We start from the raw sequence: 15,990 nt of genomic DNA on the forward strand, positions 1-15,990 counted from the left end.
GAACACTTCCAAGCTCATTCTATGAAGCCAGCATCACCCTAATCCCAAAACCAGGTAAAGACAACACAATGAAAGAGAATTACAGGCCAATATCCCTCATGAACATAGATGCCAAAATCCTCAACAAAATCTTAGCAAATCGGATCCAGCAGTACATCAGAAAGATCATACACCATGACCAAGTAGGATTTATCCAAGGGATGCAAGGATGGTACAATATCCGCAAATCAATAAACGTGATACATCACATAAACAAATTGAAAGAAAAAAACCACATGGTCATATCAATTGATGCAGAAAAAGCATTTGACAAAATTCAACACCCATTTTTGATAAAAACTCTCAGCAAGGTGGGAGTAGAAGGATCATACCTCAACATAATAAAAGCCATATATGACAGGCCCACAGCCAACATCATACTCAATGGACAAAAACTAACACCATTTGCCCTAAGAACAGGAACAAGACAGGGATGCCCCCTCTCACCACTCCTGTTCAACATAGTACTGGAAGTGTTAGCCATTGCAATTCGGCAAGAAGAAGAAATAAAAGGCATCCAAATTGGAAAAGAGGAAGTAAAACTGTCCTTATTTGCAGACGACATGATATTATACATACAAAACCCTAGAGATTCCATCAAAAAGCTACTAGACTTAATACATGAATTTGGCAATGTAGCAGGATACAAAATTAACCCCAAGAAATCTGAGGCATTTCTATACACCAATAGTGAACTTTCAGAAAGAGAGATTATAAAAACAATCCCGTTTACCATTGCACCAAAAAAATTAAGCTACCTAGGAATAAACTTAACTAAAGAGGTAAAAGACCTCTACTCAGAAAACTACAGGACGTTGAAAAAAGATATAGAGGAAGACATAAACAGATGGAAGAACATACCGTGTTCATGGATTGGTAGAATCAACATCATTAAAATGTCCATACTACCCAAAGCAATCTATAAATTCAACGCACTTCCCATTAAAATACCAACGGCATACTTCAGAGATCTAGAACGAACTCTCCAAAAATTCATCTGGAATAAAAAAAGACCCCGAATAGCTGCAGCAATCCTGAAAAAGAACAAAGTAGGTGGGATCTCAATACCAGATATCAAGTTGTATTACAAAGCCACTGTTCTCAAAACTGCCTGGTACTGGCACAAGAATAGGCATATAGATCAATGGAATAGAATAGAGACCCCAGAAATCGGCCCGAACCAATATGCTCAATTAATATTTGACAAAGGAGGCAAGAACATACAATGGAGCCAAGATAGTCTCTTCAATAAATGGTGCTGGGAAAATTGGACAGATATATGCAAGAAAATGAAACTAGACCACCAACTTACACCATACACAAAAATAAACTCAAAATGGATAAAGGACTTAAATGTACGACGGGAAACCATAAAAATTCTAGAAGAATCCAAAGGCAACAAAATCTCAGACATATGCCGAAGCAATTTCTTCACTGATACAGCTCCTAGGGCACTTGAAACTAAAGAAAAAATGAACAAATGGGACTACATCAAAATAAAAAGCTTCTGCACAGCAAAAGAAACCATCAACAAAACAACGAGAAAACCCACTGTGTGGGAAAACATATTTGCCAATGACATATCTGATAAGGGCCTAATCTCCAAAATTTATAGGGAACTCATACAACTTAACAAAAGAAAGATAAACAATCCAATCAAAAAATGGGCAAAGGACCTAAATAGACACCTTTCAAAAGAGGACATCCAGAAAGCCAAGAGACATATGAAAACATGCTCAAAGTCACTAATCATCCGAGAGATGCAAATCAAATCAGCAATGAGGTACCATCTCACGCCTGTCAGACTGGCTATCATCAACAAATCAACAAACGACAAGTGCTGGAGAGGATGTGGAGAAAAAGGAACACTTGTGCACTGCTGGTGGGAATGCAGACTGGTGCAGCCACTATGGAAGACAGTATGGAATTTCCTTAAAAAACTGAAAATGGAACTCCCATTTGACCCTGTGATCCCACTTCTAGGAATATATCCCAAGAAACCAGAAACACCAATCAGAAAGGATATATGCACCCCTATGTTCATAGCAGCACAATTCACCATAGCTAAGATCTGGAAACAGCCTAAGTGCCCATCAGTAGATGAATGGATTAGAAAACTGTGGTACATCTACACGATGGAATACTATGCTGCTGTAAAAAGGAAGGAACTCTTACCATTTGCAACGTCATGGATGGAACTGGAGAGCATTATGCTAAGTGAAATAAGCCAGTCAATAAAGGAAAAATACCACATGATCTCACTCATTCATGGACAATAGAGACCATTATAAACTTTTGAACAATAATAGATACAGAGGCAGAGCTGCCTCAAACAGATTGTCAAACTGCAGCGGGAAGGCCGGGGAGGGTTGAGGGGCAGGAGGTAGGGGGGTAAGAGATCAACTAAAGGACTTGTATGCATGCATATAAGCATAACCAATGGACATAAGACACTGGGTGATAGGGGAGGCTAGGGGACTGTCTAGGGTGGGGGGATAAAATGGATACATATGTAATACCCTTTGTAATACTTTAAGCAATAAAAAAAAAAAGAGAGAGAGACCAAGGCATGATTTTTCTTTGAGAACTTGAAAGAAGTGTGATAGCCCTCATTCACCTCAGTGTTGTTGACTCAGATCAATCCTAACACTATTCCTTTTTTTAATTGATTTTTTAGAGAGAGAGGGAGATGTAGAAACATCAATGATGAGAGAGAATCATTGATCAGCTGTCTCCTGCATGCCCCCTACAGGGATGGAGCTCCCGAACCTAGGCATGTGCCCTGACCTGGAATCCAGCCAGAGATAACTTGATTCATGGGTCCATACCCAAAAACTGAGCCATGCCATGTGTGCAAACTATCTTTTTTATTATAGAATCTATTAAAAATAATCCCAGTTTCCTCCATCCTCACTGCCCTTTGCTTACCTCTCTCCTGTCCACACCATTTCTAGGCCCTCACCCCATTATTGTCTATGTCCATGGACTATGCATATATGTGTATACTTTTAAAAATATATTTGTATTGAGTTTGGACAGAGGAAGAGAAGGGGAGAGATAAATACATCAATGATGAGAGAGAATTACTGATTTGCTGCCTCCTGCACGTCCCCACCCGCACCCAATTGGGAATTGAACCTACAACCCATGTATGTTCCCTGACCAGGAATAGTACCATGACCTCATGGATCATAGGTCAATGCTCAACCATTGAGCCACACCAGCTGGGCTATATTATTTAAAATTTTAAAAAAAGTAATTTTTTTATCCTTGACTGTATTACAGATGTCTCCCATTTTCCCCTGTGCATATATTCCTTGGGGGATCTCTCCCAGTCCTCCCCACAGCCCTCTCCTGGGAGATCTGCCAGTCTGTTCCAGTTAACCAGGCCTCTGGTCCCATCTTATCTTTCCTCAGGTCCTCTTGCTGAACACATCACCTTTATTCTCCAGTGTCATTGGCTGGGAACCTAGCCTTCCTGTGGGCATTTGAGAAAACTACATTACCCAGAAAGCAACGCCTGACGTGGGCGGAGCTAAAGGGCACTTTTGTTGTCAGGGCATCCGGTTAGGGCGGGACTTCCGCCTTCCTTTTTCTGGCGGGCATTTTGACCCTTTCACTTTCTACAAAGCTTCACATTCCTCAGCCCACTGGACGTGAGTAGGAGGAGGCTAGGAGGCAGCGTCCTTGCTGTGCGGGGTGTGTCTGAGGCTGGTTGGGCACCAACAGGCCGGGATTGGGGCCTCCGTGCCTCCGGGACTCCTCTCTGCCCACAGCGTCCCCGCAGCCTGACCCCGTTTAACCCCCCAGCCTTGGGGACCGGCGCCTCTCGGGTCCCGCCGCCCAGGAAGCCGCTTCCAGAACAGTGAGTCTCTCCTGGGTGACACAGGGTGTGATGGGGGATGAGGGCCACAGGCTGCAGTGCCACCTTTAAGGACACGGGGGAGGGGCTGAGGCAGGAGAATTAGGAAAACCCGGGCCTGTTGTGGGTCTAAAGGCAACAAAGAGATGAGGTGTGGTTTTGCACGAGGAGTTTTACTTTCACTCTCAGAACGCTGGGGCCACAGGTGGTTGTGAAAAAAAGAGGGAATTTTCTGAGGCCGGATTCTAACTTTTCCTAACTTTGCTCAGAGGAAGGACAGACTGGAAGACAGAGGACAGCAGCTGTGGACAGGAAGGGGAAGTCCTGTAAATGATAAGGGAACTGGCAGAGTGAGCCCTGAGGACTGAGCCCCGAGATAACACAGGCATCTGGAGGGCACCTCTCCTCTGGGCTGGACAAGGGTACTGAGCAGGTGAGCCCATAGAACAGTGGTTCTCAACCTTCCTAATGCCGCGACCCTTTAATACAGTTCCTCACGTTGTGGTGACCCCCAATTTCATTCTTACAAATTGAACATAATTAAAGCATAGTGATTAATCACAAAAACAATATGTAATTATATATGTGTTTTCCCATGGTCTTAGGCGACCCCCATGAAAGAGCCGTTCGACCCCCAAAGGGGTCATGACCCACAGTTTAAGAACCGCTGCCATAGAGCCTGCTGGTAGCCAGGCTCTAAACAGACCATTTTCTTTTCCTGAATTCCCACAAATGCAGAGTTGAATGGTGTACGGGTTTGAGGAGCTTCTTTCAGAGCCTCGCACACTTATGGCCCCTGACATACTGGTGTCCTGGGACTGTCAGCTGCTCTTGTAGCCCTTGGCCCTGGGGACGATGACCAGACACTAAGCCCAGAATCCTAAGGGTAGGAGTAGGGCTTCATGACGTGGACCTTGTTGTCAAAAGGGAGGTCCTATAGGGTATAGGTTCCAGAATATGCAAAAGCTTAGAGTGAAGAGTGAGCTGAATCAGGAACTGGCAGATAGGATTAAAAAAAAAACAAACAAAAAAACACTATACACACACACACATACATACTAGAGGCCCGGTGCACAAAAATTTGTGCACTGGGGGTAGGTCCCTCAGCCCAGCCTGTGCCCATTCACAGTCCAGGACCCCTTGGGGGATGTCCACCTGTCGACTTAGGCCCACTCCCTGGGGGATCAGGCCTAAGCTTGCAGTCAGACATCCTTCTGGCAGCCAGGGAGCCCTTGGGGGATGTCCAACTAAAGCCTTAGGTCCCCAAGGGATCGGGTCTAAACCATTAGTTGGACATTCTTAGTGCTGCCACTGAGGTGGGAGAGGCTCCTGCCACCACCACTGTGCTGGCCAGCTATGAGCCAGCTTCTGGCTCAGTGGCACTCCCCATATGGAAGTGCACTGACCACCAGGGGGCAGCTCCTGCATTGAGCGTCTGCCCCCTGGTGGCCAGTGCGCATCATAGCAACTGGTCATTCTGCTGTTCAATCAATGTGCATATTAGCCTTTTATTATTATTATATAGGATGTCCCTATTTCCCCCCTTTTGCCCCCTCTACCCAGCTCTTGCCCCCCACTTCTCTCTGGCTATCAGCATACTGTTGGCTGTGTCCATGGGTAGTGCATATATTTTCTTTGGCTAATCCCTTCTTTAAATTCACTTCTTTAAATTTTTATTTTCAGCTAAGTGCTTATAACTGCACTATTATATATTTTCTATCATATCATTTAGAATTAAGATATTTTTTAATTGAACCCTTGTAAATTTTAGCAAAAATTAATAAATTATGCTAGAAGCAATTAGGAGATTTTCCATGTAATGCAGATACATTTCAATTAATATTTTATTAATTTTCAATTTTTTAATATTTTAATTTGAAATAATCTCATACATGTAAAAAAAAACTATAAAATACTACAGCATATTATATGTACCTTTCACCCAATTTCTTAGATGTTAATAATTTAAACATAACCATTATACAACTAACAAAATTTGGAATATATTTTTCTTATAATCTCTTTAATGTTGCTTAAATCCTTTTACTTTGTTTTTGTTAATCTTCACCCAAGGATATTTTTCCATTGAATTTTAGAGAGAGTAAAAGGAAAGGGAGAGAGACATTGATTGGTTGCCTCCTGCACATGCTCTGATAGGAACTGGGGATCAAGCCAGCAACTGAGGTACATGCCTTTGACTGGAATCGAACCTGGACCCTTCAGTCCATGGTCTAATGCTCTATCCACTGAGAAAAACAGGCTGCAGCTTAATTCATTTGCTTTTAATCTATATGTGTCTTTATATTTAAAGTGGGTTTTGTTTTTCACTCAACCTCATAATCTGTCTTTTAATTGGTGCATTTATGCCCCTGACTTTCAGAGTGCTTACTGATAGAGATATTGCCATATCAGGTGGCTTCTGGGGATTCAGCGGCCGGCCTGGGGCTTCTGGGCCAGCCTGCGGCCCGGGATTGGATCTGATCACATCCAGCAGGCAGGCGGCTTCTGGGGTCGCAAAGGGGGCCTGGATGGCGGCTCTCGCTGTCCTGCCCTGCCTGCAGTATGCAAATTAGCCGCCATCTTTGTTAGTGGTTAATTTGCATATCGCACTGATTAGCCAATGGGAAGCATAGCGAAGATACCATCAATTACCACGTTTGTCTATTATTAGATAGGATGGAGAGAGAGAAGAGAGATTGATTGATTGATTTTAGAGGTAGAAATGGAGGAAGAGAGACAGAGAAACAGTGATGAGCAAGAAACAAGGATTGGTTGCTGCCTGCACAACCCCTGTTATAGATCCAGCCCACAACCCAGGCATGAGATCTCACAAATGCATGGGTCTATGCTCAACCAACTGAACCACATCATCCAGGACTGCAGATCACTTTAATACAGGGAATCATGGTCACTGTGGTAATGGTATTAGTAGCTCAGAAGGGACATTGTGAGCCTGGCTTTCTGCTGATCCACTCTTTGTGGCAGGTGGGTATCAGAACAGAGCATAGCAATAGAAGTTGAAATGTAGAGTGTGGGGGAGAGATAGTGGTTTTGCAGTGGCCAGGGCCTTTAAAAGATGAGTGGACGTGAGATGATTTGGAGGCTGGAGAGTAATTCAAACAATAGGAGATTGGGTTGGTACATATTTATTTCTGTAAACACTCACCAGGATATTGTTGTGACCCTCAGTGTGCCTTGGCTGGGGAGTAACAGTCAGTCTTGTGCATTAGCTTAGCGACTTGAATCTGTGAGACTCTCTGGGCATGGTACAGAGGGCCTCCACAGTTGGGACTTGAGTAACGGTTAAGTGGAGAGATGTTGGCTGTGACTGGTGAAAGGACATCAAGTGCAACACCAGGGGAGGTGGGTTCAGGGTATCTGAGATCTGATTGTGGTTCTTCATAGGTTAGATTGAAGGAAAAACAGTCATGGAGAGAGGCTTTCATAGCAGGACTGAAGGCTGCCTCTATGAGTGTGGACTATCAGAGTCAGGGCAGTACGTAATCCTGTTTGAACTTGGCAAGCATTCTCTGGACAACACATGCTGAGTAATATGTAAGAGCCCAAGGAGATGACTGCGGGGTCCGGGACTGTAGGAGTGGAGGTGTGAGAGAGGTGTGGAAGATAGAGTGATGTGCACTTGGAGAGGGAGTGTGACTTAATGGCCAGAGCACCCTGACATTGACATAAGAGTGAATGAAGGGAGAGTCCATTTCTGATGGAGTCTGGATGATAAAATAAGGGTTATTTGGGAGTAATTGCCTGAAAAGAGGGGTGTTTTGGTACTACCTGCCAGGTTCACAGCTTAGGTGACATTTATGTACCCACCTGCCTTTTGTTGTTGGGGGTGACACACTGATTCTTAGGAATGAGATAGCATACAACAGTGTTACCCAGGCTTGGAAATCTCCACGGGCATGGGTAAGGGAGAAGGGTAAGAGAGAAATGGATTATGGAGGTGGCAATCTATAATTTTGGGAAGTAAGGTAATTAGGAAACAACCCGTCCTCACCACAGCAAATTTGCATTACCTTTGAAGTTGTGCCTCTGGGAATGAAGCTGTGTGAGAGAAGTGTTCAAAGAGCTATGTGCAGCAGGTAGTACAAAGCGATGAGCTCAGCACCCTGGGATTGTGGTTTGAGGGTGAAGTGTGATGCCATGTTTTTGGTGTCTTTGAGGAACAATCTGAGGGACTACAAAGGTAATGCCTGACAAAACCAATATCAAATCACTCACACTCTCTCTCTTTAAGGCCAACATCTTTTCCTACCCTCTGTTCTTGACACCCACTCTACTGTCAAGAGGAAGTATGGCGTACGTGTGAATCCCATAGCTCAGTTATGTTCTATCGGCTCAACTGCCTTTATTGTGGGAAGACAAAATATCACTAGAAATATAACATGATGGTCATTTTCATGTTATGAAGGCCTGGCATCCTCTCTGGTGTGTAGAGTGGAGAGAGCAGATTGATGTGTAGGATGGAATATGACAGAGTTGGAACCTTAGGAGTGAATCTGGTCCCGGGCTGTACTGTCCCCATTATGACAGGATATGAACTTTAAGGACGTGGACATTGCCTTCCCTCAGGAGGAATGGGGGCTCCTTGATGAGCCTCAGAGACTTCTCTATTGTGATGTGATGCTGGAAGTTTTTGCACTTTTATCATCTGTAGGTAAGACCTTCACATTCTCCCAGTGTCCTGAGATGATCTCCGCTCTTCCTTTATTCCTCTAATGTAGCTTTCACTCTTCTACAGCCAGACCATGGGCTCTGCTGCTTTCCCCAATGTCTTGTCAGATGTGCTGTGGCTGCCATGGGTGAGGTCTGTGGAGAGCCCTGAGCCAGGGACTCCACAAACATCCCTAACACTCATTGCCTCAGACAGTGCAGGATCCAGGAGTGTCTAGGAGTCAGGAGTCTTACAGACAGCTTAATGGGTCCCACCTGCTGTTTCTCTCCCTGGGAGGATGACTTTGTCCAGATCCATGACTTCGATTTCTACCTCCTTCCTCTAGCCAAAGGTCCTTGGTGACTGCCTGTGCCAGGTTAGGGTCTTTACTTACATGAACCTTAAACTGTACTTACAAGATCACACTTCAGTTGTTTGTAATATTATCTTCCGTAAATACAATTGCAAGCCAAATTGCTCTAGGCCAGTGCTGGCTGCCCATCTCTGTCATCTTTCTTTTTTTTCTTTTTTTATTGTTTTATTGCTAATAGTATTACAAAGGGTATTAAATATGTGTGCTTTTTTCCCCCCGCCCTTGACAATCCCCTGGCTTCCCCTACCCCCCAGTGTCTTATGTCCATTGGTTATGCTTATATGCATGCATACAAGTCCTTCGGTTGATCTCTTACCCCCCACTCCAGTCCCCCAAACCTCCTCAGCCTTCCCGCTGTAGTTTGACAGTCTGTTTGATGCTGCTTTGCCTCTGTATCTATTTTTGTTCATCAGTTTTTAATGGTCTTTATTATCCGTAAATGAGTGATTTCATGTGGCATTTTTCCTTCATTGACTGGCTTATTTCACTTAGCATAATGCTCTCCAGTTCCATCCATGCTGCTGCAAATGATAAGAATTCCTTCTTTTTTACAGCAGAATAGTATTCCATCATGTAGATGTACCACAGTTTTCTAATCCATTCATCTGCTGATGGGCACTTAGGCTGTTTCCAGATCTTAGCTATGGTGAATTGTGCTGCTGTGAACATAGGAGTGCATATATCCTTTCTGATTGGTATTTCCGGTTTCTTGGGATATATTCCTAGAAGTGGGATTACTGGGTCAAATGGGAGTTCCATTTTTACCTTTATGAGCAAACTCCATACTGTCTTCCATAGTGGCTGCACCAGTCTGCATTCCCAGCAGCAGTGCACGAGTGTTCCCTTTTCTCTGCATCCTCTCCAGCACTTGTCTTTTGTTAATTTGTTGATGATAGCCATTCTGACAGGTGTGAGATGATACCTTTTTGTTTTGATTTGCATCTCTTGGATGATTAGTGACTTGGAGCATGTTTTCATCTGTCTCTTGGCTTTCTGAATGTCCTCTTTTGAAAAGTGTCTATTTAGGTCCTTTGCCCATTTTTTTCATTGGATTGTTTATCTTCCTTTTGTTAAGTTGTATGAGTTCCCTATAAATGTTGGAGATTAAACCCTTATTGGTGATAACATTGGCAAGTATGTACTCCCACGCAGTGGGCTTTCTTGTTGTTTTGTTGATGGTTTCTTTTGCTGTGCAGAAGCTTTTTATTTTGATGTAGTCCCATTTGTTTACTTTCTCTTTAGTTTCCAATGCCCTAGGTCTAGGAGCTGTATCAGTGAAGAAATTGCTTTGGCATATGTCTGAGATTTTGTTGCCTTTGGATTCCTCCAGTATTTTTATGATTTCCTGTCTTACACTTAAGTCCTTTATCGATTTTGAGTTTATTTTTGTGTATGGTGTAAGTTGGTGGTCTAGTTTCATTTTATTGCATGTATTTGTTCAATTTTCCCAACACCCTTTATTGAAGAGACTATCTTGACTCCATTGTATGTTCTTGCCTCCTTTGTCAAATAGTAATTGAGCATATTGGTTCGGGTGGATTTCTGGATTCTCTATTCTATTCCATTGATCTGTATGTCTGTTTTTGTGCCAGTGCCAGGCAGTATTGAGAACAGTGGCTTTGTAATACAACTTGATATCAGGTATTCAGATCCCACCTACTTTGTTCTTCTTTCTCAGGATCGCTGCAGCTATTCAGGGTCTTTTTTATTCCAGATGAATTTTTGGAGAGTTCGTTCTAGGTCTGTGAAATATGCTGTTGGTATTTTAATGGGAAGTGCGTTGAATTTATAGATTGCTTTGGGTAGTATGGACATTTTAATGATGTTGGTTCTACCAATCCATGAATATTGTACGTTCTTCCATCTGTTTATATCTTCCTCTATCTCTTTTTTCAACGTCCTGTAGTTTCCTGAGTAGAGGTCTTTTACCTCTTTAGTTAGGTTTATTCCTAGGTATCTTAATTTTTTTGGTGTGACAGTAAATGTGATTGCTTTTTTAGTCTCTCTTTTTGTAAGTTCACTATTGGTGTATAGAAATGCCATAGATTTCTTGGTGTTGATTTTGTATCCTGCTACATTGCCGAATTCATTTATTAAGTCTAATAGTTTTTTGATGGAATCTTTAGGTTTTTTTATGTACAATATCATGTCATCTGTAAATAAGGACAGTTTTACTTCCTATTTTCCAATTTGGATGCCTTTATTTTGTCTTGTCTAGTCGCAATGGCTAATACTACATTTCTACTTTTTTTTTGCCATCCTTGACACTGTGCTATCTTGTCATTTCACCTGTGACTTCCTGGCCTTTGACTACCTTCAACTGTGTGGCCTTTTTGCATCACCTGTTCCTCTGCATTGCTCCATCTTCAGTATTCTCTAGCATTGACCTGTACATGTGTTATGAGATGCACCTACAAGCTTAAATAGTTCTTGAACATCAGCTACTAATTTATTGAATAGTAGAGGCCCGGTGCATGAAATTTGTCCATGAGTAGGGTCCCTAGGCCAGGCCGGCGATTATGGCCGATCAGATTTTCTGCCTCCCCACCCCTCCATCCCTTGCTACACGTGTGCCACTACCGCATGGTTTCCGCCTCTTGCTGCTGCCGCATGGTTCCCCCGCCTCCTCCTTCCCTCCTTCCCTCGTTGCCCACGCCCTGCTGCTGCCATTGGTCACCCACCATGTTCCGCACTGCCTCCTGGTCGTCAGCGTGTGTCATAGCGAGCGATCGTTCTCCAGGTTGAACTCCGGAGGGGTCACTTTGCATATTACCCTTTTATATATATAGATTACTTGGAATGAGACATAACCATATTTCAGCACAGCTTTCCATGTCACCAGCAGACAAACCATGCTCAACTCTGTTAGCAGAAGAGTGAGCTGAAGATCCTGCTTCTCTTCCAAGTGGTGCTTACTGCGTTTGTCATATTTTGTTTGAGATCTTCCTTGTTTTGTGATCTTCAGTAGCCCAGACCTTCATGGGAGTAACTTATAATCCTTCCTATAGATCTTTTGTTTCGAGTCATTTGCACGGAACCTTGTTATGTGCAACACACTTTTGTAAAGGGACTTCCACCTGTCACCACAGTCAGCATTCAGTTCCTCACCATTTTTCTATTTTCACGTTGTTGGCATCAAACAGATGATGAGGAGACCAATTCTGAGCAGAGTGTATATGTACTAGGAGAGTCATGTCTGGGCTTTTAAGACAGCCCCAGCAACCCAGAAGACCTGTCTTTTTCTCAGTCTTAAAAGATATTTTCGACCTGACTGAGTTACAAGCAGTATATTTTGAGCAGAAAGCCTTCATCCATAACATATATGTGCGAGAGATTTCTGTTTCATTGCAGACCCTCACCAGCAACAGAGAGATGCCAGTGGATAGAAGCCCTGGAAAGAATATATGGACAGGGCCTCACTTGTGTCCCAGTGCAGCTTTTACTTAATATGGGTGCTTTCAACCATTAGGGAGGTAGGGGAAGACTTGCCAGGCATCTCAGACATTCTCCAGCACCAGGCCACTTTTAACACTGTGTAGTGAGATTTCACAAGAATTTCTCAATGGAAGAAGTCATGATGTGTGGGCTGAATGTGAAAAAGCTTCCAGCCACAACCAGAAAGTTGTTCAACATCAGGTTGTCTGCTCCAGAGTAGTGATTTATAAGTGTAAAAAATGTGGAAAAGCTTTTAGAAAAATCTTTATCCTCATTCATCATAGAAGAGTTTACACTGTAGAAAAGCAATATGAGTGTAATGATTGTGAGAAGTCCGTCATCGTGAGGTCAAACTCATTCAACAACACAAAGTCCACACTGGAGAAAAGCTGAATGAGTGTCGTGATTGCAGGAAGTCGTTCAATCAAAGCAGTACCATCAGTCAACACCAGAGAGGTCACACTGGTGAAAATCCTTATGAATATAATGAATGTGGGAAATCCTTTACCTGCAATAATCACCTCCTTATCCACAGGAGAGTTCACACTGGAGAAAAGCCATATGAGTGTAGTGACGGTGGGAAGTCATTTACACACAGGTCTACCCTCATTCAACATCACAGCGCTCACAGTAGAGAAAAGCTATATGAGTGTAGTGATTGTGGGAAGTCCTTTAGGCAACACAGTAACTTCACTCAATACTAGAGAGTTCACAGTGCTGCAAAACCTTATGAGTGTTGTGAATATGGGAAATCTTTTACCTGCAACAATCACCTCCTTATCCACAGGAGAGTTCACACTAGAGAAAAGCTATATGTGTGTACTGATTGTGGGAAGTCCTGTGTGCTCAGAAAAAAAAATGAATTCTGTATTCTTACTTATGTTTGAGGAAATGATGAGTACTCCGAGCTCTTAGGATCTTCACTCCTTTGTCTCTGACTAAGGAATGGACCTAACCATTGTTTCCCCCAGACCAGAATCCTAAATTATGCTACACCTTTCAGGGAAATTGTCCTTCTCACATTGTGCTGTGATGATTTTTTTCACCAACATGCAAACCACTTGGTGTATATGGCTCTGGTTTATGATCTTTTTCTAAAGGTGCTTTTTGCATTTGTACCTTGAATTTATTGGTTCTATTCTCTGCCTGGGATGAATTGAAAGCACACTTGTGATCTGTCAGCAGGTAGAGGGGAAGAGATATTGTGGGGATCCCAAACTTTCAGTGCTTCTGAAGGGACAACATGATGGCAGAAAATCACTCTTTGGCCATTATTTGCTTATTTTGCATTTCTGCCGAAGGCCTTGAAAGCAAGTCTGCAGGACTTGATGGTTCTAATTTGCAGCCTGGTACCTCTATTATTGGTGAAGTCAAAGGTCACCCTGAAGAGGAGGTCTTTGCTGTGCTTCTGTGAAGCACTTTGTTCACAGTGTGTATGACATAAGTCTCAGCAAATGATCCATATGTCATGATGTACTAAATTTCATAGGCTGGTGTCATTTGTGGTAAGAATCTGGGGATTGCGCGCAACCACAATTAGGGCAGAAGCACTGTTTCAATCGTGAGTGGGAGAGACTGCAGTAAATTAGTTGAAAAATGCCTCTTCGGAATGTTTTCCACAAATGTTGCAGGGCCTGTGGTTTGCGTGATGTTTGTGTACAGATATTCTCAGGACCTCCATACCTGTTTACTATGACTGAAGTCATTTGCAGAGAAAATAATCTCGTAATTTTGCTATTCTGCTGGCCCCCCTAGGGTGTTCATCTCTAGGTTGATGCTCAACATACAAGAATTCAAAGGTAGAGGAAAAATAATCCCATAAGCAATGCCAGGACGTTTCTTGCAACCAGTCAACATTCCTATGGATTCTGATGATAATAGTCTAAATTGCTTACCAATAGTTGCTGGGACTATGGCAAGGCTGTTCCTTCCAGGATATGAGAAATGACATGCAACAAGCTGCACTTTTTTAATATGTACTATTTGGTGAGGTTTGATGTACATATAAAGCTGTGAAGTTGTCACACATGAAATAAACTTATCTGTCACCAATGTACAGGGTGGAGCAAAAATAGGTTTACAATAGTGAGCACCCAAAACACATAGTTTATTGTTTTTAAAAAAGTATTTTAAACTTGACTTTTATTGATTCTTTTAGGGAGCATGGGAAGGATGGGGGAAGAGACAAACATTGCTTTTATTGATTCTTTTAGGGAGAATGGGAAGGAAGGGGGAGAGAGAAACATCTATATGAGAGACATATGTTAATCTGATGCCTCTTGCATGCACCCTACTGGGGTTTGAGGAAGACATGTTCTTGTGCCCTGACCTGTTCTAGTGACCTTTAAGTGTAGGGGATGATGCCTAACTGAGTGAGTAACACTAATCAGGGTAGAGTAAATTCTTGTATTATTATTTGTTAATTAATGTATTACTTCCCATACCAACAACTCTAACCCTACTTTTGGCATACCCTATATTTACCTTCTGCCCTTTTACAAACTCTCTCTCTACCTTCCCCAGTCCTACAAGTAGGCATTGATTTTCCTTCCATTACAACACAGTAGTGCATATTTTTCATAATTTTTTAGGCACTAGAAGGTGTGTTCTCTTTAACAAATATTGGTTTCCTTCACCCTACATAGTTATTTTGAGATTCAACACGAATTGTGTACTGTGAATTACTACTTTAATTATTTGTCTTTGATTTTGGTTATTTCCAGGTTTGGGGTATTACAGATAAATCTGCTGGGAATGTTGTGTTCAGTTCATTATCTAGATGTGTGTTTTACTGATCAAACTGTTGTTGTGTAGGTGAATGTTTTACATTGTAAGATATGTGGAACTGTGATCTAAAATGCTCATTTCTTTTTCTTTAAATTAAATCTTTATTGTTCAGATTATTACATTAGTTACTCTTTTTTCCCACCATAACTCCCCTCCACCCAGTTCCTACCCCACCCTCCGCCCTCACTCCCCACCCACTGTCCTCATCCATAGGTGCATGATTATTGTCCAATCTCTTCCCTCACCCCACACCCCTCCCCCCCCAGAATAGTCAGTCCATTCCCTTTCTATGTCCCTAATTCTATTACAATCGCCAGTTCATACTTTTCATCAGATTATTTATTCCCTTGATTTTTGTATTCACTTGTTGATAGATGTGTATTTGTTGTTCATAATTTGTATCTTTACCTTTTTCTTCTTCTTCCTCTTCTTAAAGGATACCTTTCAGCATTTCATATAATACTGGTTTGGTGGTGATGAACTCCTTTAGCTTTTCCTTATCTGTGAAGCTCTTTATCTGGCCTTCACTTCTGAATGATAGCTTTGCTGGATAAAGTAATCTTGGTTGTAGGTTCTTGGTATTCATCACTTTGAATATTTCTTGCCACTCCCTTCTGGCCTGCAAAGTTTCTGTTGAGAAATCAGCTGACAGTCGTATGGGTACTCCCTTGTAGCTAACTGATTTTCTTTCTCTTGCTGCTTTTTGGATTCTCTCTTTGTCTTTTGCTCTTGGCATTTTAATTATGATGTGTCTTGGTGTGGTCCTCTTTGGATTCCTTTTGTTTGGGGTTCCCTGCGCTTCCTGGACTTGTCTCTTTCTTTCAC

At 42.4% G+C, this 15,990-nt stretch overlaps 1 protein-coding gene across 1 annotated transcript in view; it reads left to right on the forward strand.

Moving 5' to 3' along the window:
- The first annotated feature begins 3,710 nt into the window (after window positions 1-3,710).
- The window catches only part of LOC132222878 (zinc finger protein 551-like), a 199,871-nt gene continuing 187,591 nt past the window's right edge, over window positions 3,711-15,990 (forward strand). The window contains exon 1 of the mRNA XM_059678219.1: window positions 3,711-3,738. The gene's annotated coding sequence lies outside the window, so the exon portion shown is untranslated. The remainder of the gene's footprint in view (window positions 3,739-15,990) is intronic.

This window comes from Myotis daubentonii, chromosome 21, assembly GCF_963259705.1.
Source record: "Myotis daubentonii chromosome 21, mMyoDau2.1, whole genome shotgun sequence".
Lineage (NCBI taxonomy): Eukaryota > Metazoa > Chordata > Mammalia > Chiroptera > Vespertilionidae > Myotis > Myotis daubentonii.